Consider the following 12,174-nt stretch of genomic DNA (forward strand, 5'->3'; position numbering starts at 1 on the left):
TGCCCCGACGCGATCCCGATCTCCCCTCCCTTCTCTCTGTTCTCTCTTGCGGACGAAGCAGCCGACGGTTCCGGCGGCTGTCGACCTCGACGGAAACCAGTAGAGTCACCGGAGCTTGCTGGAGCACGACGGGATTGGTGGAGTACCGATCTCCTTCGATCGAGGGGTTGCGGTTCGGTGGATTCAACGATCGATCGTCGGCGATACGGCAACTAGGGCACGGCGGGGGGTTGATTCGTGTTGTCTCCTAGCCAATCGACCTTCCCTTTCCTTTCCTCGCACTGCTCACAGTGCGATCCATCTCTTCCTTGGCCGGATCTGGATCGAGCCGTGCCACCCGATCACCGGCGTGGAAGGGGCGATTAGGGCTTCAATGGGTAAGCAATCCGAACCTTATTCCTCTTTCCTGTTCTTTGATCTGTGCCCTAGATCGCCAGGAGCCATTCCCCCGATCTCTTCTCTGTTCACCGATACCCTGTTCTTGATCCTCATCTTCTTGTGGTTGATTAGGTCTCGGTGGAAGATGATGGGATCCTTTGAGCTGTCGGCAGAGGCTAGGAGAGTTCTTGCTTGATTGGTGATCCCCACCGCTTGACCTCCTGCTTGATCAGATTGATAGCAGCAAGGTGAGGTCTTGTTCTGTTCTTGCTGTGGAGTTGTTCTTGGTTCCGGCAACACTTCAACCAGTAGCTTCTCTGGTTCCAGCAATCAACAGCAATTGGATCGAGGTAAGGTGTGTAGGGTTTGTCTTGTTTTAGATGATTGATCTTAGTGTGGATGAATTAGGGTTTATGTATTGGTTGAGTAGTTGGATGTAGATTTGATCTTAGATGTAGACCATTGTTGGATTTGATTATTTAGGTTTGGATTCTAGTAGTGATTGTTTGTGATTAGATCTAATCGCTTAGATTAACCTAAATGGAATGATTAGGGTTAAGACAAGTAACCCTAATCGACTATTGGAGTTAATTTAGGTATTAGATAACTAATCTAATTGGTAATTAAGGATTAGGAAATTATTCCTAATTAACCGTTAGAAAGGTGGAGGGTTATAGGTTAGGGTTTGTCCCTAAATTTCTGTTTAGGATTTATTTAGCTATTTGTTTGTATTCTAGCTAAATAAATGTAAATGTATTTATTTACACAGGACTCTGATTCGAGACGAGCATCTCGATATTGGATTAGGACCGGATTGTACCTTCTATTTGAGGCGGGTACCCTCTGACTTATCTTTTGATAATGTCTTATGATATGTGTAGCTTATATATACTTACTAGTGGTAGATAGTAGATTATTCTCTCTCTTGGGCTTAGCTAGTTGATACCTATCACATGCTTCATCTGCTAGTTGCTTTACTTCAGGATTGGATAGTTTATCTCTTGCCATGTGTATATATATTCATAGAGATGCATATCTATAGTGCTCTACTCTACTGGATTAGTTGCTTTACATGTGTGATACATGCTCTTGGATTCATGATACCTACATCATTGTTATATGTGATGTCTTTGGATTTATGCTGTTTCTTATCATTGTTATATATGTGTTTGTCTGTTTGGCATCTACACATATGGAGGAGGCTTTGTTCAGGTATGTCATATTGTAGCCGCATGCACCATATCGCATGATTGCATGCTGGGCGATTGACGACTCCATTGTTGTTGAGCTCGTCGGCCGGCTACATTGACCTGCGCACCACGTGACCACTGCATGGGTAGTGGCACAGCACAATAGGGTGTGTCGGTGGTGCTCCGTTGGAGGCTCCACTCATGGGTAGTGTGATAGGCGGTGTGGTAGCAGCACACCGGGTCCCTCCCGTCATTGTGTCTGGGAGATGAGCATTGCGCTCCCCCTATAGTTGAGGTTGGAGGATAGGTGTACTCGGTGCATCCCGTCCACTCGGTCACTCTTGAGGAGCGTGTCACAGCCCTACCTACGCGGTCTCACCATTGTGTGTGAGATTACTGCGTCAGGGTGACCATGTCATTTGCATCATGTGCATGATTGCATTAATTATGATTGATGCATTTTGGTGATTGCATATGATTGACATGCATCTGAGTTATGTCTTTTGCCTGACTATCTTTATCTGTATGTTTACGATCGGTTGCACAAGCCTCGCGGTGAGTCTGATTTAATTGATTATGCATTTTCTTATTATTCTTGCTATAGGCTGTACTTTATGCCTATTGTTGGTTACTACAGTTTATTTCAGCTATGCATATCAGTTATTCTGTTAGGATACCGTAGGTTGTATGGCTAGAGAACTGTACTCTTGATCCCATGGTTTAGGAGGTACTGCCTTAGGCTAGTATTGGTGGATATATATTGTTGTACATGTCTATTGGTTTACTGACTTTGAACTCAGTCGTTATTCTTACTTTTTTTGATGGCCGTCTGATTCAGATTCTGGCGAGGATTTTCTTTATGGATTACCTTTTACGTCTTATATCTGGTATTGTGGGTTTGTATTGTGGACTTTATGTCGAACCTTTGGGTTTGCTGCTTTTGTTTTCCGCTGCAGATTTTCACACTACTTCGTGGATTTGTTTTCTTCGTTGTAGTGGAGTATGATGTGTACGTATATCTTTGTTGGTTTTATATCGTTCTTCCTTATTAAACTGCGTGGATTGAGTATATGTTGAGCTGTGTGGAATATTGATATAAACTGCGTGGTTTGTTTCTTATTTGTACTGTATTGTTCCGGCCGAGTGTGGCCGAGGTATAGATATACTCTGATACCATGCTGCCGAAATTTCTTCGGACAGGGACTACCTGGGGCGTGACAATTTATTTGGTATCAGAGCCAGGTTCACGATACTTGCTCTTCGTTTTGGATTTTCGAGGTTTATCTGATACCAATTTATTTGGTATCAGAGCTAGGCTCCGATTCGGATTTTTGTGTTCCGGAGTTTGTGAGCGTATCTGGATATTTTCGGATTGTACGGATTTCCGTCGATTCTCTCGTTTCGGAATTCCGAGGCATTTTGACGAGGTTTTATTGGATCTATTTGGGGGCTATGCAGCGACAGGACATCTCCAGACGGCAATAGGTAAATTAGGTAATTTTATAGTTTTCATACCTGTAGTGATATCTGGATAACATTTTTTTACATATATGATACGTGTTCTAGTACTTAAACGTGGTCGCACATGTATGAGGGCGATCGATTCTCTAGAGACAGAGTCTCCAGAGAGTTCTGTTAGGGTTGAGCCTGTCCGTTAGGGATAGACTCCTCAGGGTATTGTGACCATGTTAGACTGTCAGATCCTGACGGTTCCGACTTCAGAGGTACCTACCGGCTGTCTCTTACTCGGTACCACCACAGACATCTATGCTGGTTACTACATACTCGGTACCTGCACCAGCAGTACCGGTTACATCTTACCCGGTACCGCCCATCGTACCTTTAGTCGTCCCTACTTATGCCTACTCTGTAGTTCCACTAATGGTTCCTACCCTGTTTATGTGGCAGCACCAGTGGTACCTCTTCCAACCTATCCATCAGTACCACCCATAAGATCAACTCCAGTGATTCTGCCCAGTACCGCAGCGATATCTACGGATATGGTTGTGGCACGAGCATGGATCCCAGCCTTGGCGGAGTTGGTGAAAAGCCAATTCACGCTATTTCGCGGGGAGACTGATCCGAGCGTGGCTCAATCTTGGATAGAGTCTATGGAGCGGACATTCTTTTACATGGCCTGTTCCGAGTGGGAGAAGGCCGAGCTAGCTGCTTACCACCTGCGAGATGGGGCAGAGATCTGGTGGGACACACAGCGCTCTATCATAGGCGACCAGCATATTACCTGGGCGAGATTTAGGGAAGCATTTGAGAGTCAGTATTTTTCTGGGCGTATCAGATGACACGTCGGTAGGATTTTCTGAGTCTTCGGCAGAATAACCGCTCAATGATGGAGTATAATGCTGAATTTAATCGGATGGCTAGATTCTATCCTGAGTTGGTTGCTGAGGGCAGATCTCGTATGCTCTAGTTTGTCCAGGGACTAGAAGGGCATCTTCAGTTGAAGATGGTTGGTTTTAGTACTCTGGGACAGTCAGTTTGTTATTATTGCAAACTGCCTGGACATTTGAGCCGAGGCTGTTCGCTGAAGGCTCAGCATGTAGCTTCCGTTCCGGGAGGACAGTTTGGTCAGTCCGGGACTCAGCGAGGCGGGCCGAAAGCCCAATCTTCGCATCGTCAGCAGGGGGTAGCTCCTCCTGCAACAACTGCATATGGCATGCACGAGCAGGAGCATTCTGGTGTCCTTGTGGAGAACCCCACGGTATTCCGCCTTAGTGTTCTCCTGTACTATTCGTCAAGAAGGAGGATGGTACTCTGAGGTGGTGCATCGATTATAGGCAGCTGAATGCAGTGACTATCAGAAATAAGTACCCCTCGCCACGGATTGAGGATTTATTTGATCAGCTTAGAGATACCTCAGTGTATTCCAAGATTGATCTGCGGTCTGGATATCATCAGTTGAGAGTCAGAGATTCTGATATTCAGAAGACAGCATTTCGGACATTACGAGTTTTTGGTAATGCCATTTGGGTTTACCAATGCTCCTGCAGTATTTATGGATTTGATGAACCGTATCTTTTTGGAGTATTTAGATCAGGTTGTGATTGTGTTTATCGATGACATATTGATCTATTCACGTTCCGAGGAGGAACATGCGCGACACCAGCGTAGTCAGAGACTCTTCGACGACATCATCTGTACTCGAAGTTCAGCAAGTGTGCATTTTGGCTTTCCTCGGTTGGTTTTCTAGGACATGTGGTTTCTAGCGAGGTATTTTCGTGGATCCTCGGAAGATCGAGGCTATCACTAGCGGGAGCGGAAAGTCGATCCGGAGATCCGGTTTCTTAGGGTTTGGATATTATGAACGATTCGTTGAGGTTTCTCCGGCATTGCTATCTGGATTGACACGTCGACTAGGAAAGGCGTGAAGTTCACATGGTCGAGGCTTGCGAGACCAGCTTCCAGGAGCTGAAGCGGAGATTAGTATCGGCACCAGTCTTGGTTTTACCTTCGGTGATGACGGAATCATACTTTACACAGACGCATCTCTTCAGGGCTTGGGCGCTTTGATGCAGCACAGTAGGGTAGTCTCCTATGCTTCTCGTCGGATGAAGGAGCATGAGAAGAACTACCAGTACATGATTAGAGCTAGCCGCTATTATCTTTGCTTTGAAGATTTGGCGACATCATCTTTATGGTATTACTTTTGAGATTCTTATTGATCATAAGAGTCTCAAATATATTTTCTCACAGAAGGAACTCAATCTCCGACGGAGGAGATGGATGGAGTTCTGAAGGATTATGATTGTACTATTAGCTACCATCGGGTAAAGCTAATGTGGTTGTTGATGCACTTAGTAGGAAGTCCAGGACTTTATCACCGAGTTTTAGTCACGGACTTGATTCGGGGATTCTCCGAGTTGGGCAGGGACGACAGACCAGGGTATTCTTGTTACCATGGTTGCTCGATCGTCGATCGGGATGAGGATTCGAGAGGCCGGTAGGAGATCAGCATTCTGATTCATTAGCGGCGGATAGCTTCGGACAGCGACCGAGTTTACGAGATGATGAGGATTGTTTATTTCGAGGTAGATTATGTGTACCTCGGTCTCACCCGGTCATGGAGGAGTTACTTGAGGCTCATCGTTCTAGATTTGCTATCCACCCGGTGGGACCCGCGTATCGTGATTTGAGGCGTTCCTATTGGTGGAGCGGTATGAAGAAAGACATCGATTTTGTAGCTAGATGTCTTGTCTGCAGCAGGTGAAGGCCGAGCACCAGACTGGATTACTTCGAGTATCCCTATTCCGAGTGGAGTGGGAGCACATTACTATGGATTTCGTGGTAGGATTGCCTAGGACTCGTCGAGGCCATGATGCGATTTGGGTAATCGTTGACCGATTAACCAAATCACACTAGCGATCGGAAGACCGATTCTCTGGATCGATTAGCGGAGTTATACTGTCGTGAGATTATTAGATTACATGGTGTTCCGTTGAGTATTATATCGATAGAGACCCACGATTCACGCCGTCCTGGGCGATGCGGCGGGCCTTGGGCACAACGTTTGATGCGGCATTCCATCGCGACGGATGGGGTCGGGCGGACTATTCGAGACATTGGAGGACTTCGAGATCTTGTGTCATGGACTTGGAGGCGATTGGGAGGACCACGCCATTAGTGGAGTTCGCCTACAACAACTATCATTCGGCTATCCGGATGGCACCGTTTAAGGCGTTGTATGGTAGGCCTTGTCGGACACCCATCCTTTGGGAAGAGGTTGGGGAGGCCCAGGTGATAGGACCTCGAGAGCTCAGCAGGATGCGAGTTAGTTCGCACTATCAGACGGAGGATGTCGAGGCCCAGGACCGTCGGAAGAGTTATGCTGATCGAGACGGAGACCCCTGGAGTTCTCCATTGGTGATCATGTATTTCTTAGAGTTTCACCTACAAAAGGGTGAAGAGATTTGGTCTCGAGGTAAGCTAGCTCCACGATATATTGGACCATTCCGGATCTTGGAGAGGATTGGAGCAGTAGCTTACCGTCTGGCGCTACCACCATCTCTAGCCGGCATTCATGATGTATTCCATGTATCTATGCTGAGGAGATACGTATCCGATCCGGCACATGTTCTGTCGGATATATCCGTGCCTATTCAGACTGATGTTACTTACGAGGAGGTTCCAGTACGGATTCTGGACCGTAGGGAGCGTCTGTCCGGCTGGTTAAAGTCGGATGGCAACATCATTCTGAAGAGGAGGCTACGTGGGAGCTGGAGGATACGATCCGAGCTTGATACCCCATCTTTTACTTGAGGTATGTGGGTTAGAGTTCCTTCAGCATTTATACTGTTTGGGTACATTTTAGTGTTTCTATTAGTTATAGCGAAATTTGGGGACCAAATTTTTATTAGTAGGGAGGATGTGAGATCTCGAAAAATTTAAATAATAGGGTTATTTGAGAAATAGCCTTACAAAATTTTTCCGGATTTTTAGAAATTTTCAAGGAATTTTTCGGAGCTCGTATGACGGATTTTGAGGATCAATTTCGGGTTCGGATTAAAGCCTGTTTGGGATACCCGTTTAAGGGAGGAAAGTTTAATTATAAATTTCTTATTTCTTTTCCCTTCCCAAACCCGAACAACTCTTCCTTCTTCCTCTCTGCCCCGACGCGATCTCCCCTCTTCCTCTCTCTGTTCTCGCCGGAGCTTGCCAGAGACCGAACCAGGAGGCTCGAATCATCCTGAGCTACTCTTCTCAAATCTTCGGCTGAGGAGTCTGCTCCGGTGGTGGCTGCGGTCGATCGGGGATTCCTTGGTAACTAGGGCACGGTGGGGTTGATTCGTGTTGTCTCTCAGCCAATCGACCTCCCTTTCCTTTCCTCGCACCGCTCACGGTGCGATCCATCTCTTCCTTGGCGGATCTGGATCGAGCCGTGCCACCCGATCACCGGCGTGGAAGGGCGATTAGGGCTTCAATGGGTAAGCAATCCGAACCTCTTCTCTGTTCTTTGATCCGTGCCCTAGATCGCCAGCCATTCCCCGATCTCTTCTCTGTTCACCGATACACATTCTTGATCCTCATCTTCTTGTGGTTGATTAGGTCTCGGTGGAAGATGATGGGATCCTTTGAGCTGTCGGCAGAGGCTAGGAGAGTTCTTGCTTGATTGGTGATCCCCACCGCTTGACCTCCTGCTTGATCAGATTGATAGCAGCAAGGTGAGGTCTTGTTCTGTTCTTGCTGTGGAGTTGTTCTTGGTTCCGGCAACACTTCAACCAGTAGCTTCTCTGGTTCCAGCAATCAACAGCAATTGGATCGAGGTAAGGTGTGTAGGGTTTGTCTTGTTTTAGATGATTGATCTTAGTGTGGATGAATTAGGGTTTATGTATTGGTTGAGTAGTTGGATGTAGATTTGATCTTAGATGTAGACCATTGTTGGATTTGATTATTTAGGTTTGGATTCTAGTAGTGATTGTTTGTGATTAGATCTAATCGCTTAGATTAACCTAAATGGAATGATTAGGGTTAAGACAAGTAACCCTAATCGACTATTGGAGTTAATTTAGGTATTAGATAACTAATCTAATTGGTAATTAAGGATTAGGAAATTATTCCTAATTAACCGTTAGAAAGGTGGAGGGTTATAGGTTAGGGTTTGTCCCTAAATTTCTGTTTAGGATTTATTTAGCTATTTGTTTGTATTCTAGCTAAATAAATGTAAATGTATTTATTTACACAGGACTCTGATTCGAGACGAGCATCTCGATATTGGATTAGGACCGGATTGTACCTTCTATTTGAGGCGGGTACCCTCTGACTTATCTTTTGATAATGTCTTATGATATGTGTAGCTTATATATACTTACTAGTGGTAGATAGTAGATTATTCTCTCTCTTGGGCTTAGCTAGTTGATACCTATCACATACTTCATCTGCTAGTTGCTTTACTTCAGGATTGGATAGTTTATCTCTTGCCATGTGTATATATGTTCATAGAGATGCATATCTATAGTGCTCTACTCTACTGGATTAGTTGCTTTACATGTGTGATACATGCTCTTGGATTCATGATACCTACATCATTGTTATATGTGATGTCTTTGGATTTATGCTGTTTCTTATCATTGTTATATATGTGTTTGTCTGTTTGGCATCTACACATATGGAGGAGGCTTTGTTCAGGTATGTCATATTGTAGCCGAATGCACCATATCGCATGATTGCATGCTGGGCGATTAACGACTCCATTGTTGTTGAGCTCGTCGGCCGGCTACATTGACCTGCGCACCACGTGACCACTGCATGGGTAGTGGCACAGCACACAGGGTGTGTAGGTTGCCCGGTGGTGCTCCGCTGGAGGCTCCACTCATGGGTAGTGTGATAGGCAGTGTGGTAGCACACCGGGGTCCCTCCCCGTCATTGTGTACCGGGAGAGCATTGCGCTCCCTCCTATAGTTGAGGTTGGAGGATAGGTGTACTCCGTGCATCCGTCCACTCGGTCACTCTTGAGGGTAGTGACGACTGCGCAGTGTCACAACCCTACCCACGCGGTCTCACCATTGTGTGTGAGATTCGCTGGCGTCGGTGACCATGTCATTTGCATCATGTGCATTGCATTAATTATGATTGATGCATTTTGGTGATTGCATATGATTGACATGCATCTAAGTTATATCTTTTGCTCGACTATCTTTATCATGTATGTTTACGATCGGTTGCACAAGCCTCGCGGTAATCTGATTTAATTCAGTTATGCATTTTCTTATTATTCTTGCTATAGACTGTACTTTATGCCTATTGCTGGTTACTACAGTTTATTTCAGCTATGCATATCTGTTATTCTGTTAGGAGACTATACCGTAGGTTGTATGGCTAGAGAACTGTACTCTTGATCCCATGGTTTAGGAGACTGTACCTTAGGCTAGTACTGGTGGATATATATTGCTGTACATGTCTATTGGTTTACCTGCTGAGTTCTTTGAACTCACCCCGTTGTTACTATTTTTTTCAGGTTGAGGCCGTCGAGAGATATTCCAGTCGCTAGCCCCTTTAGCGCGAGGATTTTCTTTGTCGGATTTATTCTGCTTTTGCGTCTTATATACTGGTATTGTGGGTTTGTATTGTGGACTTTATGTCGAACCTTTGGGTTTGCTGCTTTTGTTTTCCTTTGCAGATTTTCACACTACTTCGTGGATTTGTTTTCTTCGTTGTAGTGGAGTATGATGTGTACGTATATCTTTGTTGGTTTTATATCGTTCTTCCTTATTAAACTGCGTGGATTGAGTATATGTTGAGCTGTGTGGAATATTGATATAAACTGCGTGGTTTGTTTCTTATTTGTACTGTATTGTTCCGGCCGAGTGTGGCCGAGGTATAGATATATGTATACTGAGATTCATATTGTCCGCCGTACAGGGGAGATGCTGCCGAAATTTCTTCGGACAGGGACTACCTGGGGCATGACAACAGCACTCCTGGGTCGTCTTGTTAGCCGTGCGTTGATGAAAGATAGCTTGAGAATTGCTTTTTTTTTTTTGCTGCTGCCTCAAGACCTGCTTAAATACTTCATTGAGGGCGCCTCCAACCCGAAGTTTTATCCCGCAATCCTCGCTGTCGATGAGCTCTCGCCGCTGCCTCTCATCTGCCTGAGGGCGCCTCGAATGCCCCATGGAGGCGCCTCCAAGAAGCAGTCCAAGGCGCCTTCACTGTTCTCTAAGGCGCCTCTAAGCTCAATTCGCAGACAGCTCTAGCCTTGCACCTAAGGCGCCTCCAAGCTCCATGGAGGCGCCTCGGACACTGTTCAGCTGAGGCTTGACTTGTTCCTCTTGTATCTGCAAGACACGTTAGTCCCAAAACAACAACATACCCTGCAAGACAAAGTTAGAAAAGATATAAACATGATAAATCAAGTGATCGACAATCGTCAAACTACCCGACGCCTACGTTTCCCTCTGCGGGGAAGGTGTCCTCACCTACTCCCCTCAGGAGAGATTACCTGATGTCAGTCTAGTCCTCCAGACCGACTGGACTTTCTGCCCTAGGGTTACCACCCCCTAGGATTTTTCTCCACCTAGGGTTACCACCCCCTAGGACCTAAGGTTACCCCCCCCTTAGGATTTTCACCACTTAGGGTTACCACCCCCTAGGACCTAAGGTTGTCACCCCTTAGGGTTTTCCTCCACTTAGGGTTACTACCCCCTAGGACCTAAGCTTACCACCCCTTAGGATTTTCACCTTGCCTAACCACAACTAGGACTTTTGCCTAAGAATACTTAGGACTTTCCTGCAATCTCCATCAGACATGTTAGATCACAAATAGGCTTAACTTTGATTCCTTTGTCATTATCAAAACTTGGGTTCGATCGTCAGATGCTTCCCGCATCAACAATCTCCCCCCTTTTGATTATGGCAATTGAAATTCAAAGTTAAGTAAAATAGATGCATAAATGATCTTCAGAGTTTAAGCAAGAACCATAAGCAAGCTTAAGTAAATCAATTTAAATGCATGCATAACTTAAGCTAAAACATGCTTAAACTTTTAAGCTCCCCCTTAATAAGAGCTCTTTTTAATTTAAATTTTGCTTTGAATGTTCTAATCTCCCCCTTTACCATATATCAAAATAAACAAGGGAGAACAAAAAAGGAACAGTGATTAACGGCCTTAACTTGTTTTTAACCTTTCAAAAATGTTTAGAAAAGATAAAGTCTTTTAACACTTAGCTTTTAGGAATTGAAATTATTGTAAAACTTTTAGCTAAGTGAAACTTTTAGAAATTAATATTCTTGATTAAGTTTGAAAAATGACATTAGCCAAGGAAAATTATTTTGATTTTGAAAAGTAACTCAGCTAAATTTGAAAAAATATTGAAAGTCTTAAAAAGCTAGGTAAGCTTGTAAAGTGCTTAATTTGAAAGGCTTTGTCGAAAAATATTTCGTTGAAAGCCTTTTTAAAGATATGTTCTTTATTTTGAAAAGCTTTTTGAACAATATTAAGTTAAAATTAAAAAAACTTTTTCGAAAAATACTTAGCTTAATTTTAAAAGAATCTAAAAAATATTTAGCTAAATTTTGAAAGAAGTTAAAAGATACTTAGTTTAGAAAGCTTTTTGCAAAAAGAATTGAATTTTGCAAATACTTAGCAAAAACTTTAAAACTCCGTGATTTAAAGCTAAAAAAACACTTAGCTAAATTTGGAAACCTTATAAATAATATTTGTCAATTTGTTGAAAAAGCTAAAAAAACACTTAGCTAAAAAAATATTTGTTAAAGTAATTTGACAATCTGGATTTTGAAAAGACTTCGAAAAAGACTAAGTTATAAAAAGCTTTTGAGAAAAAAATAAGTTTGTAAAGTTGCAACTACGACCATTTTCACATAAGTTCAAGAAGTCCTAAAGTCCAAATATGAGTAATTTAAAAATATTAAAATTAATCACTTAATCCTCTTGACCGTGTTGGTACAATCGACCTCCAAGGTTTTAATGTCAGACAAATATATTTAAGTATGCTTAAGTATGGAACTTGATCAAGGGAAGTCCTAGTTATAGGCTAGGCAAGGGGAAAAATCTTGGTATATCGTGGAAGTCAGTTGGATAGGTCTGGAGGACTTGATCCATGGGTAGCCGAATACTGAGTCCTGGTGAGTGAAG

At 43.9% G+C, this 12,174-nt stretch overlaps 2 long non-coding RNA genes across 3 annotated transcripts; both read left to right on the forward strand.

Annotated features, from left to right (window-relative positions):
- Positions 1-1,182, forward strand: LOC122039983. 2 transcript variants are annotated; one of them, XR_006128465.1, is made up of 3 exons: positions 1-377; positions 511-728; positions 1,148-1,182. It is a non-coding gene; the product is annotated as an uncharacterized LOC122039983 (long non-coding RNA). The 2 variants fall into 2 exon arrangements; XR_006128466.1 differs by having other exon boundaries at positions 511-733; positions 1,148-1,180.
- Positions 1,183-7,481: 6,299 nt separating this feature from the next.
- On the forward strand, positions 7,482-8,300 carry LOC122039984. Its single transcript, XR_006128467.1, has 3 exons — positions 7,482-7,507; positions 7,629-7,846; positions 8,266-8,300. It is a non-coding gene; the product is annotated as an uncharacterized LOC122039984 (long non-coding RNA).
- Positions 8,301-12,174: the final 3,874 nt, after the last annotated feature.

Source organism: Zingiber officinale, chromosome 2A, assembly GCF_018446385.1.
Source record: "Zingiber officinale cultivar Zhangliang chromosome 2A, Zo_v1.1, whole genome shotgun sequence".
NCBI classification, from domain to species: domain Eukaryota; kingdom Viridiplantae; phylum Streptophyta; class Magnoliopsida; order Zingiberales; family Zingiberaceae; genus Zingiber; species Zingiber officinale.